The sequence below is a fragment of the Panthera pardus genome, unplaced genomic scaffold (genome assembly GCF_024362965.1).
Source record: "Panthera pardus isolate Hobbes unplaced genomic scaffold, ASM2436296v1 HiC_scaffold_3, whole genome shotgun sequence".
Lineage (NCBI taxonomy): Eukaryota > Metazoa > Chordata > Mammalia > Carnivora > Felidae > Panthera > Panthera pardus.
The window spans coordinates 14097126-14104502 of record NW_026526876.1 but is presented as its reverse complement, the minus strand read 5'-3'; the positions used below and the strand labels follow the sequence as shown (position 1 = coordinate 14104502).

Genomic DNA, 7377 nt, shown 5'->3' with positions numbered 1-7377 from the left:
CGTGGGGCTCTGTGCTGAAGCTCAGAGCCTGGAGCCTGCTTTGGAGTCTGTGTCTCCCTCTCTGTCTGCCCCTTCCCCGCTCACACTCCGTCTCTGTCTCTCAAAAATAAATAAATATTAAAAACATTAAAAAAAAGTCACAAGCTCTACTGACTGAGCCAGCCAGGCGCCCTTCATCTAAAATTTTAATTTACACGACATCCTGTATTTATTTGCTACTGCGGGGCAGTGGGTTGACCTTGAGACCCAACTGTCAAACCGGGCGCTCCCTTGCCCACCTGAGCATAAGCAGGTACACCCAGCAGTTGTCCATCATGGAGCAGAAAGGGTGCCCACAGAAGAGGCCGAGCAGGCCCTAAGGCACAGGAGGCCGCTGGAGCCGACTTCCTGCTGCAAACTCACGGCCTCTGTGAAGCCCCCTGATCTGCTGGCCGAGGAAGCAGCGTGGGCTCGCCCGTGTGCCAACACCAGCCCCAAGGGGACCACGGTGCCATTACAGCCCTGCCTTACGGGACAGTCCTCCCAGAGGACAGAACTTTACAGGACAGTCATCCCAGAGGCCCTGGATGTCCAAGGCCAAGGTCTACACAGAGTCCTGGGCAGTGTCTGACCATCTGGCCAGACATGAGGGACTTGGAAAGAGCAAACGACTGACAGATGACTCAGGCAGGTCCAAGAAGGAGAGCGGACGGACGTGGTGGACGGTGCCCAGAAGCGGGCGCCTGCCCGCTCATGTCAATATCATCGGAGGCCCCGCTGCAGAAGAGCTAGTAATGGTCAGGCAGGCATGTGACCCGCCCCGGGGCTGCCTGTCAGCCCCCCCACCCCGCCCCGCCGTCAGTGGGCAGGCAGGAAGGATATGGACAAGGACCCCACCATGAACCTCTCCTCCCTGTAGCTGACCTGGATCCCCTCGGACAAATACCCAGTTGTCAGCAACAAGAGACCTCAGATCCCAACTGTGATACCCTAGGGGACCAGGCAGCTGTGCAGCGGCCAGTGGGTTACTTTGGGTCCTTCTATCATGGCGTGTCCCCTCCAGGAGTAGGCGCTGCTCTGGATTTGGCTGTGTCATGGGCCTTGTGGACCCCTCGACGTGCTCAGGAAACCCCACCCAGTCCCTGCAACCAAGGGACTCCTTTCTGAGCACAGGTACAGCAAGGAACGCGACCACCCTTGGGCCACGCGCAGCCGGGCACGTGTGCCCAGGCTCGGGGGTGCAGCCCACACACCCGCAGAAGGGGTGTTTCTTGCTCAGCCCTGGGCCTGGGTCCGGGAGCTGGGGGAGCAGGCCAAGCATCTTATGTCACACCAGTGATCTTCGGTTCTGCTTTCTGTCCTGACTCAGAGCTAGGCTGGTCTGCAGTGTGTTTCCCAGGGGAGGACACTGCCAGCCCAGAAAATAGGAGCTGGGGCCACACCCAGTGAATGGGGAAAGGGGGTGTGGAGTACCCATCTGGCCTCCAGGACGCAGGTGGGACTGGGGACCTCAGGAGCGTTCCCCTGGGCCATGCTGATGTGCTGGTGGGAGACCTTGGCAACCCCAGGAGGGCAAGAGGCACAAGGGCCCCAACCCCCTGGGCAGTAAAGGTTGGATCAGCCCGGCAGGGAAAGAACCTACCCGCGAGGCACTGGCTGGAGGCGAGGGCAACGTGGAGAATCAGCAGCAGAGGGGTCACAGATACCGACGGTGGCTTGTGACCCCGTGGGGAGAAGCAAGGACGTCATGTTGACTTGTCCGGGGTTGAACGCTCTTTATTCTCTCCTCCTTCCCTCCTCTTTCCTCCTGCTGTGCAGTGTCAGACGTGCTGGCAGCGGGTAGCCCTGGCATCTCCTCCAGGCTGCAGACACCGGGCAGAACCTGACCAGAATTCAGGGAGGTGGACACGCCCCAGGGGACTGTGGCCCAGGTCACCTCCCACTGTCACAGTGAAGTGGCCCAGGTCGACCTCTGTTGGGAAGGAAGTATGCTGTGCCAGGCAGGGCCCCCGGAGTAGGGGGGGTGCGAGTGGAGGGACAATGTGTGGCTTCCACGGGGCCAGAGTGTGGGCCTCCCGGCCATTTCTTCCCATAGCAGATGTCCCCGCTTCCTGCAGGAATTGCCTTCACCAGATCTGTAGAGCCACCACCCACCCCCAAGGCAGGGGGCAGCTCGGGACCCAGGCCTGGAGATCGCAGTGCACTGACCCCTGGCCCCTTTCCTGGACGTGGAGAGAGAACCCTGTGTTCCTACTGGGTAACCAAGCTGGGACAGGTGGCTGGGCCCTGTCTGGGTCATGCCCCGTCCCCCCCCGCGACATGGAGAAACCTGAAGAGAAGGAGGCCAGCGTGCAGAGAGAAGCAAAGCCAAGGAACAAGAGACCCAGAGGCCAGCGCCGTGCCTGGGGCCAGAGCCCTGCGGCCGCCTCTCCCCAGGCAGCCAGAGGACAGCCTCCAGGCCGCTGTGCCCCCTGCTCCCGGTGGCTCTGGTCCCGCAGGCGGTCTGGTGGCGGGAGGGGTGGGTGGAGGCCTGATGAGGGAGAGAGGGCGGTGAGTTTCTGGGGACCCACGCCCACAAAGCCGCTGCACAAATACCGCAATGCCAACGCTTCCCACGGAAAACTGGAAGCACCCACGTGCCCATCTGCAGCCATCCGAACAAACTCGGCCGCGCACTGGCCCGCAGGGCAGCGCACAGTGCGTGCATCTGTGTGCGTGCGGCACTCATGCAGGTATAGACACAGTCTGGCAACCGCCACCCCCAAGTCAGCTCTCAGCTCCGGGTCCTGCGACCCAGGCATCAGCACACCTGCGGAGCAGAATTTGACTTTTGACCTTATGCACCTTGGAAATGTCTGCTTTTATTTTTATAAACGTGTGCCCCTTTGTGAGTTTTAAGGTGAATGTGAAGACAGAGAGTACGGCAGGGAGTTAGCATCAGTGACTAAGACTGAGACCGAGTTCTGGCCCTGGAGGATGCTGCCCTGGGGCCCAAGCGGAGAGCTGATCCGCTGTGGGGCGGGTGGGGGTGAGCAGAGGGGACGCAGCGGGGAGCACATCAGGACTGAGAGGGGCAGCTCCAGGTCCTCTCCTCTCTGCCTGGGCTCCCATCCAGTGCTGAGGGCACGCTGGTCACCCAGAGGTTGGCCACCTGTCACTGTCCCTGCCTTGCCTCCCGTGCTCTGGAAGATAGGAAGGGGTTTATGGTCACTCCTGTGTCCTGCTTAAAGAGGAGGCAGCGACAGCCTCAGTCAACAAGAGACCAGGAGAGAAGAGGCATCTTGGGTGAGGGAGTGATGGGGGCCTCATGGTCTTGAACCACCCCCACCGCACGCCCGGTGGGTAAAAGTTCTGGAAAATTCTCAGCAGGTCCTGCCTCTCTTGGCCTGTCAGCTGTGGGCCCTTGGACAGGCCACTTGCTCCCCTGAGACCTAGTTCCCTCATCTGTGAAAATGAGTTGAAGTGAGATGCCAGCAGGACAGCGTGGGGAGGCTCCAGCATGCCCCGTGACCCCGCGGCCTCTGCCACCGGACGCTGCGGGACATATTCTGTGCAGGGAGGACGGGGATCCGATCCACTGGTCATTTCTGGCCTTCAGCAGCAGCTCCTGGTTTCCAGTTACTGATGTCCAGGGGCGAGAGCGTGCTGCCCAGCTTCCCTTGCAGCTAGGTGCCACACGGGGACCAAGTTCTAGCCAGCGGGGTGCACAGCAATGTCATGTGCAAAGGCAAGGTCCTTAAATACAGGCTCCTCTGCGTCCCTTGTGTCTTCCTGCCGCTGGTAATGTATACTGATGGCTGGAGCAGCCTCACTGGATCCTGAGGAGGAGGCCACGGTTGAGGATGACGGAGCCAACCGGCAGGAGGAGCCTGGGTTCTTGGGGCGCCCAGGGGCCTCAGCTGGTTGAGCGTCCGACTTCGGCTCAGGTCACGATCTCACGGTGGTGAGTTCGAGCCCTGGGTCGGGCTCTGTGCTGACAGCTTGGAGCCTGGAGCCCGCTTCCGATTCTGTGTCTCCCTCTCTCTGCCCCTCCCTGCTCATGCTCTCATCTCTCTCTCTCTCTCTCTCTCTCTCTCAAAAATGAATAAACAGTAAAACAATTTTTTTAAATATTAAAGAAAGAAGGGGCCTGGGTTCCTGATGACCCTGGAGCCTCCCAAACTCTCCCGGAGCCTTCATGTGAAAGAGAAAGAAAGGCCTCCCTGTCGAAGTCGCTGTTATTTTGGAGTTCCTGAGGAGAGCTTGGGTATGGCTCAGCCCACCCCTAGGCTCTTGGGGCTCCTCCTTCTGTGGCTGCGGGCCACACACCGAGGACCCCCACCGCCAGCCCTCCCCTTCCTCCGGCCCCTCATCCGCATGCTGCTGGGACACCTCCTTCAAGAGTCTGTGATCTCTGAGGCCAGGTCAGCCCTCTCGCGGCACAGGGAGCTCATCACAGCCTGTAATTAGGTATTTATTGTGGGTTTCCTTGATTTTGCCTTGCTGCCCTGGACTGCCATTAACTTGAGGGCAGGGCCCCCGCCCGTGTGCCTTCACCATTATGTCCCGGCATCCAACGCAGGGTCTGGGCACAAACGTGCACCCGGCAAAGCCCCACCAGATGGGTGCTGGCCCTGCTGACACCACCGCCCTCCCCCACCGCCCCTCCTGGGCTCCCACAGCCCCTGCCGCTGCCCACCCTCCCCCGAAGCCCAGAGTCCCCTCCCCAGTGCAGTTTCTTCCGCACCAGTCCTGACCCCGCATGGGAGCTCCAGGCCCACGGCCATCCAGAGAGCCACAGCAGCCACATTCCATTTTCTGAAAGCATGGAGACTGGGCTTCCAGAAGCAGCTCCAGGGCTCACCGACAGCCGTGGCTTCACCTCCCAGAGCGTCCGTCTTATACCCAGGACACGGCCCCTTGCTTCAGGTCAGCATCCTATTCGCGGGGACATAAGGACGATCGAGGGATGGAATGTGTCCCCCCAGCCCCCAAATGGCAAAGAGTACAGGACAAATAACCCTGAGGGCTGGCGCGGGTACAGGGCCACCAGGACCGTCCCACACTGCTGGTGGAAATGGCGGTCAGGACCGCCACCTGAAGGACTGTGGCATCTACCAAAGCTGAACATTTGCCTCCCCGGCATTCCGCTGCCAGGCACAAACCCGGAAGACATGCGCTAAAATGTCCACAGCACTACTGTTCCTAAACTTTGGAGGCAGCTTCCGTGTCCACTAGCCGGAGACCGGGACCGTAAACCGTGGCACGCCCATACAACGAAAGAGAACAAGCCCCAGACAGACACAGTGATGCCACGGATGACACGGTTTGTGCTGAGCAAGAAGCCAGCCTCGGAGGACAGGCAGGGTGGCTCCCTATGAACATAGAGATCAGGCTCCCAGATGCCACGTGATTTCACCTCTGGCTTCAGCTCTGCCCCTGGCTTCACCTTGCCCACTGCTCCAACTCCTCCCTGCCCCTCAGAGCCATCTCAGGTCCCACCTGTTTCCTTGGTTCCCGGTCTGCAAGGAGTCCTCTCTCTCCCGCCCCTCTAAGGAGTCCCTGGCTCAGGCTTCCTCATCCTAAACACATGTGTGGCCGTGCTATTCGACCATGGACTTCGCTCCTGGAACACATCCTTTTCTCCTTGGGGCCCTGGGAGGGGGAGCCCTGGCTGGGCAGAGAAAGGCCCCAGAAAAAAAGGCTTATTGGGCAAATAAATGCCCCCCGCCTCAGAGGGAAGGAACAGTCTTTGGCCTCACCCAGGCAAAAAGCATGGTCCGTTCATTCTCCAGTGTGTACGACCACCGTGAAGAGAGGACAGTGAACAAGGCCAGTCCCCGCCACTGGGATTTAGTCCCCCGTGACAACTGTTAATGAAACCGGAGCGACCAGGAAGGCCTCCTGGAGGAGGAGAGGCGCCTGTACTTCATTGCCCATAGGCACTGACAGGAGCGCTGTTCGTGCACCTCCCTGCCTGTGTTCCGCTCATCATTTGCCTGATGCCTTCGCAGGACAGGCTCCAAAGGCTTCTGCAGGAGGGAGGGGCTCAGCTGTGCCCTCCCCCACCCACTTGGAGGCCACCTCCGCACAGGATGCACATGCGTTTCACTTACATCGTATGCCACTGCCCATGAAACAAAACGGCAACATTTCAAAGATGATTTTCTTCACACTTCAGAAGGGGCACTGGACACCTTACTGCCCCAGCTGCCCTGCACACAGTAGCCAGAAGCTGTCCAAAGGAGTGGGGACTCCTTTGCCCCTGCTTGGCTGGACTTAGCCAATGAGGAGCCCGCAGACAAGAAGAGCAGGCAGGAGGAAAGTGAGGTCAGTATACATATTCATTCTCCTCCGTGCCAGGTCGCAGCGTCCCCTCTCCCCAAGGTCACAGCTCCTGCGGGCTCTGCCTCTCCCAGGACCACCGCTGCCCTTCAGGTCTGGAGCGGTTAACAGCTCCCCTTTGTTGCTGGCCTTGGGTACCGCACACTCTATCTCTCCGTTAATTCACTGGACTTCCGTGTGTTCAACCCTCCGTTCAAATACCCCCTCCAAGGGTGCTATGAAAATGTAAGACCACGTCAATTACTCCTATCAAAGAACATTCTTGTATGTTCCTTTTGGTGTAGCTTGGAGTAACTCATGGAAACCAGGGGAGGCTAGCCCCCAAGCCCCCGCTGGGGCCATGGTGTTTGTATCCCCACGACATTACCGTAGAAGCATCAATAGCTGACTCAGTCAATGAATGACCTGATGCCACCAGGTCCCTCCACCACCCAACAGCAGACCACCTGGTCCTTCCTTCCGCCCCACCTGCTCCAGCCTCCAGGGCCTAGCCCCGTCACACCCTGAGCGCAGTCCTCTGGGGGTACAGGGCTGGGGTGGGCTGGGAGCCCTGCGCCCAGGCCCTCAGGGGAAGGGATGCTCCGTGGCCAAGCAGCGGGATCAGGAAACAGGGTCCTCAGCGGCCTCCTCCCTAACAGGCTGGGTGGCTCTGAGGCTGTCACTTCACCTCCGCGTGTGCAATGAGGGCAGCCACCACCCCGGCCCCGCACAGCAAATCACCCGGAAAGCGGCACAGCACTTCGCGCGCTCCGGGCACTCGGGGGGCCTCGGCGACGGCTGGATCGGCGCGGGGAGCCTTGCGGCTGGGGTCCCAGGGCCGGAGCGCGGGCGCGGTCGCCGGTCCCGTCTCCGAGGCGCGGCCCCGAGCCACACGCCCCGCCCGCTTGCGGCCCGCGAAGGGCCGCGCGCGCCGCCCCACGTGGGGCCGCACGGGCTCGCGGCTCCGGCGCCGGATTGGTCTCCGTTCAGCCAATCATAGAGCGCCATCAGCAGCGGCCGCGACGATTGGTCGCCGCGGGCTGGCCGGGGGAGGGGGCGGGGCTCCCTTTTGTTCTTTCCTCCTCGGCGCCGCGG

General features: G+C 60.7%; 1 long non-coding RNA gene across 1 annotated transcript; it reads right to left on the bottom strand.

Annotated features, from left to right (window-relative positions):
- Nucleotides 1–2815: 2815 nt before the first annotated feature.
- On the bottom strand, nt 2816–7156 carry LOC109276786 (uncharacterized). The gene is made up of 2 exons (XR_002084835.2): nt 6075–7156; nt 2816–3797 (listed from the first exon to the last, which is right to left on the bottom strand). It is a non-coding gene; the product is annotated as an uncharacterized LOC109276786 (long non-coding RNA).
- Nucleotides 7157–7377: the final 221 nt, after the last annotated feature.